General features: G+C 23.7%; 1 protein-coding gene across 5 annotated transcripts in view; it reads left to right on the top strand.

Annotated features, from left to right (window-relative positions):
- The window catches only part of fra (neogenin protein frazzled), a 91958-nt gene that overhangs the window by 45468 nt on the left and 24345 nt on the right, over positions 1 to 22145 (top strand). The window contains exon 28 of one of the 5 annotated variants that reach the window (XM_015327554.2): positions 6235 to 6391. The exons of the other annotated variants lie outside the window; for them this stretch is intronic. The gene's annotated coding sequence lies outside the window, so the exon portion shown is untranslated. Of the gene's footprint in view, positions 1 to 6234; positions 6392 to 22145 lie in introns of those variants that run through there. 5 annotated transcript variants of the gene reach the window in all.

A 22145-nucleotide genomic window follows, 5' to 3' on the forward strand; every position in this document is an offset into this window, starting at 1 on the left:
TATATATAGATATGAATCATATTATCATGCTTTTGCACTGGTAACAAGTATTATAGGAATGTGTTCGATAAACATGCTACCTGTTAACTTTTTAAAGAAAAAAATAATAATAATAATAACCGAATTATTTTCAATTATTTCTTCGTCATAATTAGCAATGATGAAATAAAATAAACTTTTGTTGTTTCTATTTTTAAATATTTGCTAAAGAAAAATAAAAAGATCATACGTTGAACCATTTATTATAAGAAAGTATTTTATTTTTTTTTTTTTTTAACAAAAAATTAAATATAATACGTACCTTCCAAATTGTTATTAATAAAATTAAAATTATGTATTATTTTTTATTTTATTCTTTAAAAAAAATATATTTACATATTTACATGATTTAAAAAAAAAAAAGAGATCATAAGTTGAACCATTTATTATAAGAATTTTCCATTTTCTTTTTTTTTTTGTAATAGAAAATTAAGAATAATACGAATCTTTCAAATTGTTATTAATAAAATAAGAATTACGCGTGTTATTTTTTATTTAAAAAAAAATATATATATATTTACATGATTTTTGTACCAAATGGGTTAATATATACGTCGTTTTATTTAATCGTGAAACGTGTGTTCTCTACCTGTTTTAATTCTCAACGTTTATACTTTCAACGTTAATGAGATTTTCTCGTCCGTGACACGATGGTAAAACATTATACTTAAGGTTTTAAGGACACACGGTATATAATTATCACTGCGGCTGCGAGTGGTGTGAATCAGCAGCTAGTCAGACGAAGCTGCTTGCACTCGAGTAAGTGCAAGTGATGAGACTGCGTTACAGTCAGCCACACGTTGACCCTACTTCAGTAGTAACGAGTTAACTTGGTCAGACATGTTATGTTATACCGAGCAGTAGCATAGCAATGTCGTAGAAATTAAGGGATTACATTTAAATAATCTTTACCAGTATATATATTAACATAATTTCTTATTATATATTCCATTTTTATTTCCTTTTTCTTTTTTGTTTATTTTCTCTTGACAGATTTTCATTCCGTTAGTGTGTGTACAAACTTTTATAGAAGATTATTTAAATTAAATATTTTACAGTTTTTCAAACTGATACAGGTATCAAAACTTTTCCTAAGTTATAAAATTATATATATATTCTTGCATACTTGTTTGAATAATTTTTAAATTTTTAATTTTGTCCTAGTTATAATTGTTTCTTTTTAAAAAAAAAAAAGAAAAAAAGATTAATGTCGTTTGCTTATTATTAAAGTAAATTATGTGTAATATTATTTTACTTTTAATGATTTTTTAATTATTTATATTTTTTTCATATTTGTATTTTGTTTATGGATTATTTATTGTATAGTATTTGTAAAATTATTTATATTATTATTATTATTATTATTATTATTATTATTATCATCATATATAATGTAATTATTTATTAGATTTTTAAATTAATTATATTTTTATTAATTTATATATTGTTTATGGAATATTTATTGTACAGTATTTGTGAAATTATTAATATTATTTATAATAATAATAATAATAATAATAATAATAATAATTTGAGGTTACTTTTAATCATTATTAAATCGTGATAAAATGATTTTAATCAGTATCAAGAAAATATAAAGGATATCGTTAGAGAAAGTTTGAAAAATGAAATTGATTTAACTTGAGACATGGTTAACACAGTTATTACCATAATTCCCGGTGAAATTCATGATTCATCCATCCCTTAATAATACGAACAGTGTTTCCGAGAGGTAACTCTCTTTCTCTTTCTCTCACACATCAGATCTATCAGAAATTTCAAAGTCATACCACAGTGAACGTTTAATACCACATTGCTTGTACGAGGCCAAGGCCTACGGAAATTTCACTGCTCACGCTCTCCTGATATTCTTATTGCTAAAAGGGGTGTGGGATTGTTCTTTAATAAAAAAAAAAACAAAAAAGGAAGAAAAAACTTTAACAAAAAAATAATAATATGAAAGAAAAGAGCATTCTTGACTTTTAAAACAAATTGCTTTGATCTCATTGTTCGTGAAAATATGATATTGTAATAATAATAATAATAATAATAATAATGATTGATAAAGCATTGTGTTCTTGGTAAAAGAAAATAAGAAAATATTTCTGAATAATCAGATAAAAATGTGAAAAAAAGAATAAAATATATATAAACAACAAATCTTGTGCACATTCCATCAATCAAAAAAAAAATAATCATATGATATTTTATTGATTCAATATAATAATAAGATTATTTATATTTTATTTAAGATTATAATTCTTGGATATAAATGAAAATATAATATATAAAAAATATTAAATAAAAATAGAAAAAAAAAGTAGATATAAATGGATGATCCTTTTTAAGAATAAAAGAAAAGAAGAAGTAAAATACATAATAATAATGAAAATAAAAATTAAAAAAAATATTAATATGTGCATAATATTGGTTTGAAACATTTTAACATGAAATTTGAAAGGGAAAATTATTCACCAGTTTGCAAAATTTCATCCATGGTCGAATTTAAAGGGATTTAAAGGGATTTAAAAATATATATATATATTGTATACATGAAATAAAAATAAGAATCTTTTATTATATACTATAATAATAAAATTGAGTATATAAAATTATGAAAGTAAGAAATGCATATAAAATTGCGTAAAGAATGAAATAATAAAAAAACAATATAAAAAAAATAAAAAATAGAGAAGGAGTATGATGTGATCACGAATTAGGTTTATACATATATAATAAATATAATAATATAATATAATAATAATAATAATAATAATAATAATATGTAATATAATATAATATATATATATATATATGTAATCTTAATATAAAATATATATAATATAATATAATAAAATAAATATACAATAATATAAAATAAAGATGAGTACCTTTTTTTTTTATATAACAATGAAATTCAAAATATAAAATTATAAATAAAACATAATGTAATAATAATATAAAATATGTACAATATAATGTAATAATAATATAAAATATATATAATATAATATAATAAATATAATCTTCTTCTTATATAATATGTATAAATTACGTGTCACGTTGTTTGTCCGCAATGGACTCCTAAACTACTAAACCGATTTTAATAAAATTTTACACACTGTGTGCAGTTTCATCCAACTTGAAAGATAGGATAGTTCGCCATATTATTTTATTGCGAATTATTTGTTTATTAACAAAGAGTCATGATTATCTCTGTTAGTTCGATAAGATTCTAACAGATGGCGGTATAAGGTAATTCGTTGACTTAAAGACGTGTATATCAGACTGATTGTGAGCCACAATAACGCGTGGTGGAGCACCCCTAGTATAATATATAATATAATACATAAAAAAATAATATCATATTAGGTCATTAAATATGAAATGTTTAATTTCGAGATGAAAATAATCCGAGTAATCAAACATTTCATAGTTAAATACCTAATATAATTATAAATCTCTAATAATATGAAATAGAAATAAGAATCATTTGTTATCTAACACTTAAAATTGAATATAAAAAATAATGAAATTAACAAATACATATGAAAATGTGTAAAGAATGATTAATAATAAAAAAAAAAAAATAATAAAGAAATAGAGTATGATGTGATCACGAAGAAGGTTACTGTGATCTGTTAGTTCTCGGATTACCGATGATCATCCAGGTAGCTTTGCGATGTATGGCCTTTATCCACGAAGGTCATCATCGTTGTCGAGGAAAGAGAAAACAAAAAGAAATAAAAAAAAACACAGAGAACGAACTTAACGAACTAACGAATAGAACAATCGTGTGTGTGTGTGTGTGTGTGTGTTAGTAGTTTTACTCGTACGATCGAGATGAGTCACGCGGGGGATTCGTCGAATCGCGTTTTAATCGATCGTCGTCATCGTTGTAATCGTTATAGTACTAGTATTAGTATTTGTATTAAATATAACTAGTATAATAGTAGTGTTAGTAACTTAAAACAGGGGATTACCAGTAATCTAGTTTTTTTTGTTTTTTTTTTGATATATTATATCTTTTTATCCTTTGAGTGTAGTATCCTCTTTTGACATGCAAGAAATACGAACACAGAAAGAAAGATTAAAAAAAAATATACATATATATATAAAATAAAATAAAAAAATGAAATAACGAAAACTGGGGTAGCAAAAAAAAAAATAGAAAACTTTCAAAAAAATAAATGAAAATCGTATTTCGTTTTAAAATGCAAGTAATCACGAGAGTATCATCCAACTTTAACACCTACACACAATTTCTAATTTACATATATAGAAACTCGTATATTCGTGTGCACTCGTTCCTGCACACATACACAGAAAACATATATGTATGTATATATACGAATGTATGACACGTTTAACACATGTAGGCTGGAACCGAGGCCCTGTTAACCTTCTTCCAAGGGAATTTCCAACGTGTGCGGAGATTCGATCGAAAGTGGGGGAGAAACAGCTACCCTCATATATATATATATGTCTCTCTTTATCTGTGTTTCTATATATATATATATTTTACATATATGTGTGCGTGGGTGTGTGTTTCTGTGTATTTGTTAGTGCTCGTGAGGCGAAGGTCAAGTTCGTGAACTACGGACGGCCCATCCTCGTGATTCACTCCAACTGCATATTTTCCCTTTTGTGTTTTCTTCTTCTTCTTTTTTTTTTATTCTTCTTCTTCTCTGTACCTTCCCTTTCAACCCCTCCCATCTTTCTCCTTTAACCCTAAATTCTCTTTCTCTCTCTCTCTCTTTTTCTCTTCTTCTACTTCGTAGAGGTTTGTTTTTTTTTCTTTTTTCTTTTTTTTCTATACTCTTGAGAAACCTCTCAGAAATCGGTCATGGATGATATTTTGTGTAGGGTTAAGTTTTTTTGGTTTTATATTTAGTTTGTCAATGTTTTTAATGAAACGAAATAATTGTGCCTATAATTATGAAAGTGGTCTAAGTCATGTATCTCTTGTTTCGAGATATATTTAAAGATTTATATTTGAACACTCAATATGAATTCTATAAAATATTGAAATAACAAACATTATCTAACGATTTATTTTTGATAATATTGTGAAAATTACATTGAATTTATTTATTTTAAAATAATGTGACGCGTAATAACTGAAAAACTCTTTTTTTTTTTTTTTTTTTTCAATTTTGACTTAGACCACTTTCATAATTATGGGCATAATTATGGGCACAATTATCGTCCGTTTTTATTTTTTTTTTTATTCTATTGTGTGATTGAAATGTTTGTCACTTATTTTCTTATTTTTATGTTGTTGTTTTTGTTTTGTTTTGTTTTGTTGTTTTGTTTATTAATTACTATTAATTGCTTTATATACGAATATTTGTTATATATAATATTTAATAAATAAATAATATAATAATTAATATAAATAATAATAATTTAATAATAAATGTATAAATATATTATACATAAAAATTTATAATAATATATATACTATATGTATATATTATATTTTATATAATATAAATATTATTAATATGTTAATATAATAAAATTAATAATAAATTAAATAGAAAACAATATAAATAATAGTATGAATTGTAGAAAATCTAAATTTTAGAATAACATTTAAATAAAACAAAAAAAAACAAAAAAAACAAGGTTAAATTAATACATTAATTGTATTAAAATATTAATAATATTTTAATACAATTAAATTAAGGTCGACGATTCATGTAAAATGAAATAAAAATTCGATTTTCTTTTTTTTTTTTCATAAATAGTTAGTTTACCATCTTAAAAATATGCCTGTAAATTTTTAGAATAAAATTCGCATTATTTATTCATTAAAAATTCATTTAAGTGTTCCGCTTCAACATTGGCGCTAAACGCGAACGCTAAACTTTGAACGCGTTTTTCTCGAAACGACTTTTTTCAAATTGTGGTGTAAGATAACTCAAAAAGGTTTCAACCGATTCTTATGAAATTTAGCACACATTTTCTTTATAGTATTAACTTCTAGTTGAACTTGAAGAATGACACAAAAATTTTCCAAAATTGCCATTTTTTGAAACCCAAAAACCGTTAAAAAAAAATGGTAACAAATCAGACTTTTTTGTCTGAGTCGTGCCAATTTACGATTTTTTGACTTTTTAGTTTTTCCTTAGTTCAACTAGAAGATACATGTTTTATGAACACACTCGAACCCTTTTTATTTAATTTTAGATTGCTGTAACTAAAGCTAAAAATCACGTTGATTGATGCCTTTCGCCGCGAGAGCCTCAGGAGATTAGTTACTACGGCGGCCATTTTGAAACAAAAAAAAGAATCAGATTCTTATATTTTGATATGTAATGAATAAACATGTTGAGTTTCAAAACGATTCATTTATTCCTTCCATTTTTAAATAAGCCTCTGAAAAACGGTCAAAATTTAGGCGTTTACATGTATCGCCGGCTTTAATAATAAATAGAAAACAATATAAATAATGAATTTTAGAAAATGTAAATTTTAGAATAATATGTAAATAAAAAAAAATAAAAAAAATGGGACATTAGAACAAAAACAAGGACAAATTAAGACATTAATTAAACTACATTTATAACTTAATTATATTGAAACATTTCATTTTATTTTTCTTTATTCGGTAAAATAATTCCTGGGGGACAACACACCGCGTTAATATTTTATTAAATTATTAAATTGATCAAAAATTGAAAATTAATTTGTTAAATAAAACAAGACGCTTATATTATTTCTTTTTGCAATTCTTTTTTTTTTCTTTCTTTCTTTTATCTATAACATTTTATTTACTCGTGTTAACTCGAATTTTGATTTTAAACTATTAAATTAATTATCATATACCGTGAACAAGATTAATTGATTCAACGGGAGAGAAAAAAAGAAGAAAAATGAAAAAATAAGCCCTTTTTCCATGAATTTCCATCTTCTTTCTACCATTGAATGTTTTTCATCCGATAAAATATTATCGATAAAAATTTATCCCATATATCCCATTTTATTTACATTATCGATTATCGTAATTAATTATTATCAATAGAAATAAACGGAATAAATACACGTTGATGAAATGTAAATGTTACACATTTGCGAAGTTTTAATCAATAAAGTAAAAAATAAAATAAAATAAATAAAAAGAGAGAGAGAGAGAGAAAAAGAAATGATTAAAATGATCGAAATGTTCAAAAAAAAAAAAAAAAATAATAAAAAAATTGAAAAAAAAAATTTACAATCTGTATTTCGATAATTAATAAACGATAACGTATAAGTTGTTTCTTCTTGCGTTATCAAAATAATTAAACGTTTTCGTGAAATTGAAATTGATACATACGATAATTAATTTGTCTCATTAACAAATGTATGATTAAATGTAAAAAAAAAAAAAAAAGAAAAAATAAAGGACTTTTAAACAAAATATTTCAACAATTTGGAAAAGGGGGACAAGGGGATACCGAAAAATAATCAAAATTTTTCTTTGCTAATAAAAAACATTTTTTTATTAAAAAAATTTCAAATACTAATGAACAAAAAATTTGTTCATCATTTTCTAACATTTTTTATCTTACGTAAAAGAAAATTGTTCAATTTTCTTTTTAACACCTTAATGGCCACTCACATGGCCATTATTTTATTTATAACTTGATATATATTTAAAATTATATATAAAATTAAATTTGTTGTTAAATTGTTCTTTTTCGTGTTAATTTTTTCGTGAATGACATTCAAGTTTTGTTTAAATTAATTTTTGAAAAATATTACCGGAACCCTGACGACGTTTGACTGCGTACACGCGTGCGGCCATTAAAGTGTTAAAAAGTTCTTCGATTTTTCATTGACATTTGCACAAATTAAATGTGAGTGTACTCATCGAAGATATTTTGATTATTTTTTGGTACCCCTAACATTTTTAGGTTTTGTATTATTTATTTATATTAATTCTTTATTAACATCCTTTCCATTAATCATCTTTCTAACCTTAAAATTCAAACAAATAAATTGTTCAAACAATAGTTTTTATTATTAATCAATAATTAAATTAATTAATCACGTTATTAACAATATTTTTCTATCTGGTATGAAAATTTTTAATCATCAATCGGTTTGTTGATTTAAAATATTAGAAATAATTTGACATACGTAGTAACGACGCCATTACTTTTCTGTCCCTGTAATATGTATAAATAACATTTTTATACCAATATGTGTTTCCTTTTTTCATGTATTTTTTCTTTTTAATTTTATAGTGCAATAAAAAATACTTTGAAATGAGATATAGAGAAAAAAAAGGGAATCATTAAAAGTTTGAAAATAGAAATTTCGTAGAATCGTTCTAGAAAGATCAGGTCGATTACTTTGAGGAAAGGCTTAGGTTATTCGAAGACGAAGCCAACACAGCTCGTTAGATCTGAGAATTGAGATGAGAAATAGTTAGAGTTTCACGAGAAACTCTCACTTATATATCTTACCTTTTCTTCTAACCTTAACGTTTAGTACTACTAATCAAAATGATGATGATGATGATTCATACAAAACTTACACAAATTATTCTCTACGTAATTATTATAGAAATTTATTAAGTATATTAATTATATAGATAGGTAGAGATAAATTATTTTCATCCATTTTATTTTATTACAAAAATAATTAATATAAAATAATTAAATTTATATTTGGATTTCTAATTTTAAATTTTTATTTGTAAATCCTTATTATTGTTATTATTAATAATAGTAATATATATTATATTATTGTTATAGAGAGAGAGAGAGAGAGAGAGAGAGAGAGAGAGAGAGAGAGAGAGAGAGTAATCATATATATATATATATGTATTACTGTTATTATATATATAATATTACTAAAATAATATTACTAAAGTAATACTATTACTATAAAATATATATTTTAGTAATATATTACTATATAAATTACTAAATATATTACTGTTATTATATATATAATATTACTAAAATAATATTACTATATATATTACTATATATATTACTGTATTATACATATATATATATATATATATAATATTACTAAAAAAAATATTACTAAAATAATAATATTACTATAAAATATATATATTAGTAACATATTACTATATAAATTACTAAATATATTACTGTTATTATATATATAATATTACTAAAATAATATTACTATATATATTACAATTTATATTACTGTATTATATATATATATATAATATTACTAAAAAAAATATTACTAAAATAATAATATTACTATAAAATATATATTTTAGTAATATATTACTCTATATATTACTATGTATATTACTGTTATTAATAATAACAATATATATATATATTAAACTTAACATATACACATTTAAATTAAATATACTGTATATATTAATATATCACATAGTACTTATAAATAATTAACAAATATTCTTTTCATCAAAAAAAAAAAAAAGAAAAAATAATTTCATGCTCGTTAGGGATTTCACTCGAACTTTCAAACTTCCTAACATTTCGTTTATGAAATAGAGGAAATGTCAGATTTCTTCAGGTGGTTCTTAGAGTTCTTAAACTATACCTCAACGAAGGTACAGTATTCGTCATTTGGCATGACTCACCTTTTAAGATTGCGAATATATTTTTGTATACGTATTTGTCAAGTGAATATGATGTTTACCTCTTAAAGAATATTACAGGAAACCCCTACGAATCGATTTACTGACTTCTTGACAGTGATGGAAAAAAAAGAAACAAAAATAAACCTAACCGAGGTCGTGACGATATTACTTAATTTCCTTTTAATCTTTTTTCTTTTTCTTATTTATTTATTTTTTGTTTTTTTTTTGTTTTTTTTTTTTTTGTTTATTTCATCTACTGGGTGTGACCAAAAGTTACATTATCTAATTGAAAAAATTTGAGTAAATTTTTGCCCAAAGTAAACCTACGTCAATCATAATTTTGAACATTCATATGTTTCTACTAAATTACAAAAAATTCATATTTTCATTTATACGTTCAATTATATATATATATATATATATATATATATATATATATATATATATATATATATATATATATATATAAAAATTTATTTCTTTAATCAAGAAATATTAAAAATACATTTAAATTACATAATAATAATAATTATTATTATATATAAAATTATTTTATATTTGTTATCTAAAAATCATTTCGTCCAAATGAATTCTTAATTTAATTCATTATTTTAATTGACACTTATTATAGTAAATATTATTTTATTAATATCTACATATATAAATTTTCACATTTATTATTTAATTAATTGCATTAGATTGTTTATTTAATCTGAATTTATATATAGCTTTTCTTTCTTATTTTTTTTTCCGTTAAAATTAATTTTACAACAATTTTAATTATAAATCCTGTTGCATTGTTTTTTTTTCTTTTCATTTTTAATTATATTATATATACTTTTTTATTTATTATTTTATTAATTAACAAATTATTCGAATTGATTTGTTTCAGATTGATTATTTACACCAAATTTATATATAACATTTTTGTTTTTGTTAAAATCAATTTTACAACAATTTTAATTATAAATCCTGTTGCATTGATTTCTTTTTGAATTATATAAAATATATTTTCTTATTTGTTATAATATTTTATTAATTAACAAATTATTTGGAACCATTAGGCTATAAATAGTTACACGTGTCTACGTACGTTATTATACACTTGATAGTGGTAGATTTATCGTTAAAATATTCATAACATTTAAAAGGTTAATTGAGTTTATTGTCTTATACTTGCAAAAGAAAAAAAAGCAGAAGAAGTCTTTGTTAAATATCGATCATTTGAATGATGGGGGTAGGTGGGGTTTGAGGGGGTTGGGGAATTACGTTGGTTATGCCCGATGACCTGACATTTCTTCTATCTCTTTCTCTTTCATTCTTTATTTTTTTTTTATTACTCTTATTATTATTATTATTATTTTTATTATTCTCTTTTTTTTTCTTTTTATTATTACGTAGAACTATAAATTATTAAACAGTTAACGATAAAACTCGGCCGGTTCAGTGGTGTGACTTTTTTCAACTTGAACATTTTACCTTAACCGAGATCTGACGATAATGAACATTTTTGCATATGACAAATCTTTCGACGAATGAAAATCATTTGTCATTCATAGATAAGATTATTATTGTATAATGTTCAATCCCTAATGATATCATTTTTTTCATTTCAACGAACACTTCTATCGATTATTAATTTAACACGTTGAGTGTCACGTCAGTCATAAGTGACTGACACTGAACTTAATTTTCAAGCCGTGTCAGGCATCAGTGTCTGACGTTCAACTTTTCATTTTACCACGTCAGTCATAAGTGATTGACACTGAACTTCCAGTTCAGGCCATGTCAGGCACCAGTGTCTGACGTTCAACTTTTCATTTTACCACGTCAGTCATAAGTGACTGACACTGAACTTCACTTTCAAGCCGTGTCAGGCATCAGTGTCTGACGTTCAACTTTTCATTTTACCACGTCAGTCATAAGTGACTGACACTGAACTTCCAGTTCAGGCCATGTCAGGCACCAGTGTCTGACGTTCAACTTTTCATTTTACCAAGTCAGTCATAAGTGACTGACACTTAACTTCCAGTTCAGACCGTGTCAGGCACATGTGCCTGACGTTCAACTACTCAACTTTTCGTTTGTGGCCGTGTGGCCTGACGAAGATATCCGTAAGAATTTGCGTGGCGCTCAACGTGTTAACCCATTTGCATCATGATTAGAATTAGTCTTCCTTGCTTAAACATCAGAGACATAAAACTTACGACTGACCGGTATCATCGGTTAAATGCTTACAAGTAGAAAGACCAATGCTTCTTATGCGGATTATTCCGCTCTCGGTGATAGTAGACAGTCTCGGGTTCGCGGAATATTCCGCGCAATGATGAAAATGGAAAAATATAGCCAATATAAATATTAATTTAATTTACCAATTTTGATTTATTATACAAACACACACACACAATAACAATTAATTTTAATGAATTTGTTTATTAACATTTAAATAAAGTTGATTTCTCGATGAATTTTGTTTAATTAGGTTAGCCAATAAAATGGTCAGAATTTTGTTAGATTATTTTCTTTAGTTGGTTTGTTTCTATAGAAATACAAATAATGTTTGTAATGAACGTTTAAATGAATATTATAATATAATATAACGGGTAGCGGTATAATATTGTAGTATTGTAAAATGAGTTATGAGAGTTTTAGTATTTCGTGTTTAAATAAAATAATAATGAATTAATTAGTATAATAATAGTAGGGAAATATATTTGGTTGGAATATAATAAACGTTGGAATTCGTAATATGTTATGTTTAAATAAGACACACAAATAAACAATAATAATAATATTTAATTAAAAACAATTAGTATGTGTAACATACTGTAACTAACAGTAGTAGAAATGTTGACTTTAACCGATACTTTCAATACCAATTTCTATAGAAACAAAAACATACAAACTTAAATGCATTAAAAATAAAATAATAATGAGATTACAATAAACAAAATGTTTTATAAAAATTCCATAAAAAATATATCAAATAATAATATTAATATTTATAATATAATCAGTTTAAATAAATTTACAATAGTAACATTGTATATTGAATTAAAAAATAATTAATATTAGTAATAATAGTACAAGTATTGTCTTAAAATTAAAGGATTTTAATTTGTTAAATGTTTAATTAATTAAATATCAAATTGAAATTTTGTATAGAACAAAAACAAAATAAAAATACTAATTTCTAATCAAAATATACATTTTTAACAAAATCTAATTTTTTTTTATATAAAAAATTATTAAAATATATTGTATCTTTAATTTGTATAAATAACTAGTATAAAAGTAACCATATAATTAGTATAAAACAATTAACATTACAATAATTTAATTAGTAAAAAATAATTTTATTATAAATAACAATAGTACAAATATTATCATAAAATTAAATGATTTTAATTTGTTAAATGTTTAATTAATTAAATGTTACATTGAAATTTTGTACATAACAAAAACAAAACAAAAATACTAATTTCTAATCAAAATCGAATTCTTTGAAATTTACAATAAAATCATACAAAAAATATTAATTATTTATTATTGATTTAATAAATAAAATAAAGAATTTGTAGATATTATTTATTAACAAATAATTCGTTTACTTTATAAGATTATTTCGTTTTATAATTGATGAATATAAAATACGATAAAAGAGAACAAACTGGATGATAACTCTTGGTTATTCACCTCCGGGTTATATACTTGTATTTTTTTCTTTTTTTTTTTTTTCATTCACGCGTGTTTCTCAGACGTCTTCCTTCTTATTCAATGTACTCTCTCTCTCTCTCTCTCTTTCTTTTTATCTTCCTTTCTTTCTCTTTTTATCTTTATAAGGAAGAAGAAAATGCAAAGACTATATATCTCACACGATTCTATTAAATTTTCACGCCGCAAACGGTATATGTCTTCACAACGATTATCAAGAAAATTGTACATTGCCTTTGCTTCTTAATATTCAATTCTTATTCGTTTATTCCCTTTTATATAGGGATGTTATAGTTAAAGGTATCTATTGGTCTGATTCCCTTTTTATCAATTTTTTGATTAATTTTATTTATTAATTCATATTTTATAATCAATTTTCGCAAGAAAATAAGAAAATATAATTCAGAACGAGAAAATAAAAATGAAAATAAAATAGAAAATAATTATCAATTATTATAAATTATTAATTAGTATTATTGCATACGGAATACGTATTGTATATTATGTATTGTATGTACGATTTCTTTTTATTTTATGTATATATAAGTTTATATAAAGAAAATATAATATAATATACAATATAAATATAATAAATAATATAAATAAATATTATATAAAAATAAATATAATAAATATAATATATCTTAATATATATAAATTACGTGTCATGTTGTTTGTCCGCAATGGACTCCTAAACTACTAAACCGATTTTAATCAAATTTTGCACACTGTGTGCAGTTTTATCCAACTTGAAAGATAGGATAGTTCGCAATATTATTTTATTGCGAATTATTTGTTTATTAACGAAGAGTCATGATTATCTCTGTTAGTTCGATAAGATTCTAACAGATGGCCGTATAATATAATATAAAAATAAACATAATAAATAATTTTATATATATATATATATATAATTTTATACATAACGTTCTGAAATATTTTATAATCCATATATCTCGTTTTATTTATATAAAATATTAATAAAATATTATTTTTTTAATTTTTTTTTTTAATTTGGAGTAATCGAAACATCAGGTTCATTACAATGTACAACAAACATTTAATTTGTATTAATCCTTCAAAAAAATAAATCATTTCCAATATATTTATAAAAATTGTTCAATATTATATTATTAGAATAACTTGTTAATAATATTAAACAATAACATTGAACAATTTTATTAAATATTTATCATAACTTATGTTAATGAAAATCATCGATATAAAAATCTGACGACCAATAAGGATTAAAAAAACGATATATATATATATATATATTTATATATAAATAATATATAAAATACATAAATGTATTCATACAGTTGTGAAAGAAGCTTTAAAGTTCGATTCATTCACTTGAGGGAAACGATGCTACTAGTAATTTTCTTTCACGTGCAAGCTCCTAGTTCCGGTCAATGTAAAATGCTATATAATGTTTGAATAATGTAAGAAAACGATAGTGGTTCGAACGATAGTGGTTTATACGTATTACAAATATACATATGTGTATAAGTAACATATTATACATATAAGCAAACAACACATACATAGGACACATATATATAGTATAACATATGTATCAAAATGTATGTTAGATTCTGGTGTAACTATATAAGTACGATGATACGAAGAACTTTTCTTCTTTAGTATTACAAACCCTCATAAGAGGGATGTTTGCATTGTTTTTATTAACTAAAGAGAAGTAGAGTGTTCAATGACAAAAAAAATAGGAAAAGAAATAGTTCCTCAGTTTTTTTTTTTTTTCAATTAATCTTATCATTAAATAAAATCTGAAGTTCAATTATTTTTATAAAGAAAATTAGATCTGTTGTGTATAATAAACAGCTGATAAGGAATTAATCAGGTATGATAAGTTAAATCACACAATTACAATTATTTATTCATTATAATTAAATTGTTATTATTTAAAATAAGTTAAAGATGTTATTCGTTTATAGTTTGAAAATTGTATAATTTATTTATTATATTATAGAACTAAACATTTTTTTTTCATTCTACCAAATTGCAAACAATAACATAATAATATTAATATTATTATAATAATTGTAATATAAAAATAATTATATATTTTTTTATTAATTTTTTTTTATAATAATAATAATAATAATAATTTTTATTAAATTATTTATTACAATATTACTATTACAAATATAAATTTATATTATAATATTTATTTTCATTATATTATTTATTCTAATATTATTATTATTATTTTAAATATAAATTCTTTATTATAATATTAATTTTTAATTATTTAATTATATTTTGTAACATAATTATTTTTATTTAATTATATTTGATCGTTGAATACAACGTCAGTTTATTTCTATTTTTATATTTAAATAAAAAAAAATAACTCTATACAGACAACTGATATTTTCAATACGTGTTAATCAATTTTTTTTATCTTTTTCTTTTATTTTCATTTTTTTTTTTTTTTTTTTTTATATTTTACACACAATACAATACTTTTTTGATGAAACATATATATAATTTTTTAAATTAATCATCCTGCAAAAAATGGTTTTGTTCGAAACACGGTTATAGACAATTAAAAAAGAAAGAAATAACAAAAAAAAAAAAAATAATAATAATAATAATAATACCAACCTACGTACAAAGAGAATATTTATACCATACCAGTCGAAAATATTTTACAAACTCTCGTCAAAAATATTTTTTCAAATGTAATTAAATACGTTTTACACTCTGATATTTTATTTTTATTCTCTACACACTTTCTCTCTTTCTCGCTTATTTTTTTTTTCTTCTTCTTCTTCTTCTATTATAAAATACAATTTTTCATTCTATCCATTTTTTTGTTCTTTCTTTAAAAAATATTTTTCATTTGAAATTTGAAATGTTTTTTTTTTTTTTTCTTGAGGTAGGATTAGGAAAGTTTTTTGGTACAAGAGTATCGGTGTGTTATTTTTGGTTGCAAAGCCTACAGAGAGAAAGAGAGAGAGAGAGATATTACTAGTCAACCGAAGATTCTGTTCTTTCTGTCTATCTGTCTGTCTATCTGTCTGTTTGTCTTTCTTCCTTTCTATTTTCTTCTATCTCTGTTTCTATTTCGTTCTTTCATTGACGTTGGCGTCAGAGTTGGTTCTTCCTCTTGACGTAGTCCTGGACTGATTCCAAGACTGACCAGGCCTCGTAACTAGGATCGTCAAATGTACTGTTGCTTTTTTTTTATTTTTTGTTAAATAACGACGTAAGGACGTTTTCTATTTCTATTTCTATTTCTATTTCTATTTCTCTTTTTTTTCGATTATTTTCATTTCTTCGTATGATTTGTGAACGATATCGAAATTGAGTTTCTACTTAAAATTTTTACTTCATATCGTTTGATAATTTTGTTAATACAAACGATGACGAAATTGCAATTAATCTTCGAATTAATTTTAAAATATTTTGTAATTGTTACTCATTGAGAAAAAGAAAAAGAAATAAGTAGATTATGTTTCTATATTTATTCTTTTTTTTTTTTTTTGCATTAATGTAACCTAGTTTCTCAAGAAGGGGGAGTAGGAGTTAACTATAGTATCACTCTTAAAAAAATATATTTTTTAATATAGACAAGAATGTATAATATTAGATATATATATAAGAAAATTGTTGATTGAACAATTTTTTCGGATATATATACATATGTGGGATTTGTGGAAAAAAATTGGATCGCTGGACTGACTGGACCGGGACTCGAACCACGGATCTTTCGCTTTTCGGGCGACTGCTCTTTTAACCAATTGACTTTTTAATATGTTTATTTTGGCACAAGAAATTACAATATATTTTTTGTAACTCCTGCTTCCAAAGTTCAATTTTGGAGCCTTACCTAGCAACCGTAAAGTCGCGTATTCTCATGATAACTATGGTTGTAACTATAGTAGCGTGCTGAAAAGTAGTCGGAGTCAAACTTCCTAACCGATTGACCGTGCGGGAATGAAAATTAAATACAAAAAATGTATACGATTCATAAAATGTATGTGTTCGCCACTACCACTACATTCAAACCATCAAGCCTACTGAGATAGATCATATGTTCAACTCTGTGCAATTCCTAACCATAACTGCGTGTATTATTTATATTATTAATAGTAATTTTTGATAACTAATATAGTTAAGCTAATTACAATATTTCTTTGTAAATGAATAGTTTCTCTCTATTGTACTTTGAAAGTAGTCGTTACAAAAAATATTGTTCGATGCATATGTCCTAACTAAGGCATTCACAGGGCTTAATTGAGACACTCACCAGAAGAAACTCGTCTAATGGTTCGTGGGGGTAATCTGCGTACTCGGCCTCGTTGTAAACGTGCCGTTTCTTAGGCTCGTGTCTCAATTTTTAAGCCCTGGAATGCCTCACTTCGCACATATATACCGAAAATATCTATTACAAAACTATAAAAATAAACAAAAGTTTGAAGTATAATTCTAAAAACGCCTAATTTATATAACAATTAAATTAAGAATTAAATACCAATCGTTTATTTAATTTCGCTAAGGGGAACTTTAATACAAATCCCTGTAGCAGACGCTAGGAACAGTCTTTAGACTAGAGTGTTTCATAAGCCTCTACGCTAAATAATGGCGCATTTTCTTCAATTGCATTCCAAAAAGTGCAATAAAAAGGAAACACGCATAACTTGTTTAAAAACTTAAAATTAAGCTTAATCTAATACAGGTGGAAAAAATAAAAAGGGAATAATGGGAGGAGGGATAGGGGATTTCCCCTAGAATAGGAAATTACTATATACAGGGAAAAGAAAGTAGGTTTCTACCTTCTTTTAACCAATTTAGCTATCCAGGGCCCATCGACCAATCCTTCTCACGAATGCCCAATAAGTTTGGCATGGATGCGCTCCATGCGATATACATTTTTATAATAATTTATGATCGATGAATTACACGATATTATATGCATTTAATTAATTTTTTAAAATATCTACAAACTTTAATATTTAATTTTGATAATAAAAATTACTCTTAAAATATTTCGTAATTGTTACTCTTTGAGAAAAAAAAAAAATAACAAAATGTGTTTCTATATTTATTTTTTTTTTGCACAAATGTAAATCAGTTTCTCAAGGGTGGGGGTAACTGATATTAATTTTAAAAGATATATTTTTTTAATATTGACTTTTCTGAAAATCTGTCTTTATATTACTGTAAATTTGAAACATATTATTATTTTATATTTAAATACAAATATATTGAATTAAATATATTATGAAAATAATTTGTGAATGTGTTACATGGAAAAAGGAACAAAAAAATGGAAAGAAAAAGAATCTTTATTATGTATATATATACATTTATGTAAGTAAGAATATATGTTAAAGAAAATCTATGAAAAATGCACATATCTCTGATTTCCATTCTCTTTTCTGTCGTACATCTCAAATAGGAATTTTCAAACCGAACTACTGCAGGGTAGATCTTCTCGACAGTGAAAATCAATCGATACTCTATTACATCGACAAATCGTAGAAGAAAACGCGATTCTTTACTCGAATGCAAAAGCTGCTGAATCGCATTGTTAACTAATCGAACGTGAAAAGTATTCACTTCCTGTCTATATATCTCAATTTCTTACTCTATCTTACTCTTTTCTTACTTCTCTTTTTATTTTTTAGAAAGAAAAAAGAAAAGAAAAGAAAAGAAAAGAAGTAAGGAACAAAAAGAAGTTATCAGACGAAATAAACATTATAATATTAGGTCATTAAATATAAAATGTCTGATTTTGATATGAAAATAATACAAGTAATGAGACATTTCATAGTTAATAACCTAATATAATAAAAATTAATATTGCGAGAATATTAATGAATTTTTTTTTCACTAGTTATTATCATCGATATTTAATTATTAAATTATTTATACAAAAATTAAATATCAACGTTTTGTTGATATTGTAAAAAGAAGAAATTAAATATTCGTATTTATTATAATATAATATAATATAATAAATTAATATCGTCGTTCCTAAGTTATTATAAAATAAAAAATATATGTACATCCAAATAAAATTGTTCAATCAAAAATCTGTATGAAAATCTGTATATATATATATATATATAATACTAGGGGTGCCCCGCCAGGCGTTGCTGTGGCTCACAGTCCGATACACACGTTTTTAAGTCAACGAATTACCTTATACCGCCATCTGTTAGAATCTTATCGAATTAACAGAGATAATCATGACTCTTTGTTAATAAACAAATAATTCGCAATAAAATAATATTGCGAACTATCCTATCTTTCAAGTTGGATAAAACTGCACACAGTGTGTAATATTTGATTAAAATCGGTTCAGTAGTTTAGGAGTCCATTGCGGACAAACAACATGACACGTAATTTATATATATTAAGATAATATTATGTATATAATTATAAGATATAATGGTAAAATTACAATATAAAATAATAATATGTTTCAAATTTATAATAATATACAATAAAAAAAAAAATACTATAAATATACTATGATATTTAATATTAAATAAACATACTACACACAAACGTAAAAAAAAAATTAATTTAAAAAAATAAAAATTAAATTTAACATCTTTAATATATATATATATATATATATATATATATATAAAATACATTTTAAATTTATTTAGCAACACATACCATCTAAACTAAAAATATATATTACAGAGATAAAATATAAAAATAAATGGAAATAATTTAATAAATTATTATTAATTAATAATTATTAATAATTATTTTTTATTTATACTTTTTATACTTTATTAATTAATAATAATATAAAGTCCCATTTAATAAAAAAAAATATATATAAAATTTATTAAAAAATAATAATAAAAAAAAAATACAATTAAAAATTTACGAGAAGCTTACAAAAAAAAAAAAAAAAAAGAAAAAAAACAATAAAATAATCTCTTAAAAGAAATTCCTTTCTTTTCAAATAAAATTCATCTTCCATTTAAAAAAATAATTTCGCTAGAAATGCAAAAAAATTGCATATCAAACTTCACATTTTTTTTCATCTATGTTTTTTTTTTTTTTTTTTTTATGCAATGTATTATTACCAGATGCTCGCTTGTACACAGTATTCATGTACACACATATACACACTTATATATATATATATATATATACATATATGTATATTTTTTTTCTCATACAGTTAATGGATTTTAATGCAAACCTGTCAAAAGCGAGTTGAGAAAGAACACGAAATGCAAGTGTCAGGGGGTGGAGGAAGTGGAAGTAGATACGAACGGTATTGATCCACACCGTGGTCCAAAACCAACTCTCTCTCTCTCTCTCTCTCTATCTATCTCTCTCTCTCTCTCTCTCTCTTTCTTTCTCTTTCTACCCATAACTCCTTTCAATTTCAACGACGGTTTCTATTCTTTCCGTTCACCCATCCACAAATTTATTGTTCTGAGTTTGCTCGTTGACGACTCACGTGTTGCTTTTACGATAACACACTGTCGCTTTTTTCACGACGAGTATCATCGTCCTCCGGAGAGTAACGATTCAAAAGGATCCTAAGGATCTATGGATTTCAAAGATCGAATACTATTTCTTTTCCTTGTCTTTTTTTGTTTTTTTTTTCTTGTTAAACGATATGATTTATAAGCAAATGTTCTTATCATTGTGTCATGATATTTTATGATAGTAAAAGAAGAAAAAAAAAAAAAAATTAAAAGATGGATGAAAAAGAAAAAAAGTGTGGCATCCGGAGATCGATGGACGTAGGTGCTAAATGCGTGCCCAGACATATATCCGTCGATGGATACGTGTGGGCAGTGGTCGTCGGACGTCGTCGTGAAAATATTTTCATTATAAATAGCAAACGGCTGCTGCGGAAGCCGTTTTACGGTTTTACGTGAGAGAGAGAGAGAGAGAGAGAGAAAGAGAGAGAGAAAGAGAAAGAGAGAGAAAGAGAGAGAGATACACATACATATACACACACTTAACACACAACACAAGTAACCAGAAGCTTCTCTTTTTCCCCATCAATAAAAACCACCTTTTCTATCTTGTAAATATAAAAAAGTTTACTTTTATAATTTTGATCTTTTGAACGATAAAATAGTTTACTCGTTGTTTATTATTATAACACGGTTTTTTTTTTTTTTTTAGTTAAATTTTTCTATTTTGTTTTATTCCACTATTATATTATTACCTTTTTATTATAATTTATTATTGTCATATTATATTTTTATATTTAATTTATATTTTTTATAAATTTAGAAATATGAAATTGTATTTATAATTATTTTATTCATATAATTTTGATTTTGCGACGATTAGCATTATTATTTTATTTATTTTTAATTTATTAACGTGTACATATATAAATTAATTATTTAATAACAAATATATTTTTTATATTTAATCTATAAAATATAATTATTATTTTAACTCGTTGTTTTTTTAGTTAAATTTTTCTATTTTATTTTATTCCGTTATATATTTTAGGTGGCAATTAATGTCGCTTTCTAACCTCAAAATTCAAACAAATAAATTGTTCAAACAAGTTTTTATTATTAATCAATAATTAAATTAATTAATTACGTTATCAACAACTTTTTTCTATCTAGTATGCAAATTTTTAATATAAAATAATAAAAATCATCATCACAAGCGGTTTTTTTGATTTAAAATATTAGAAATAATTTGACATGCGTAGTAACGACGCCATTACTTTTCGGTCCCCGTAATATGTATATATAACATTTTATACTAATATATGTTTCCTTTTTTCGTGTATTTTTAATTTTTAATTTTATAG

The sequence above is a fragment of the Polistes dominula genome, unplaced genomic scaffold (genome assembly GCF_049000335.1).
Source record: "Polistes dominula isolate Pdom_NZ unplaced genomic scaffold, Pdom_raw_medaka contig_37, whole genome shotgun sequence".
Lineage (NCBI taxonomy): Eukaryota > Metazoa > Arthropoda > Insecta > Hymenoptera > Vespidae > Polistes > Polistes dominula.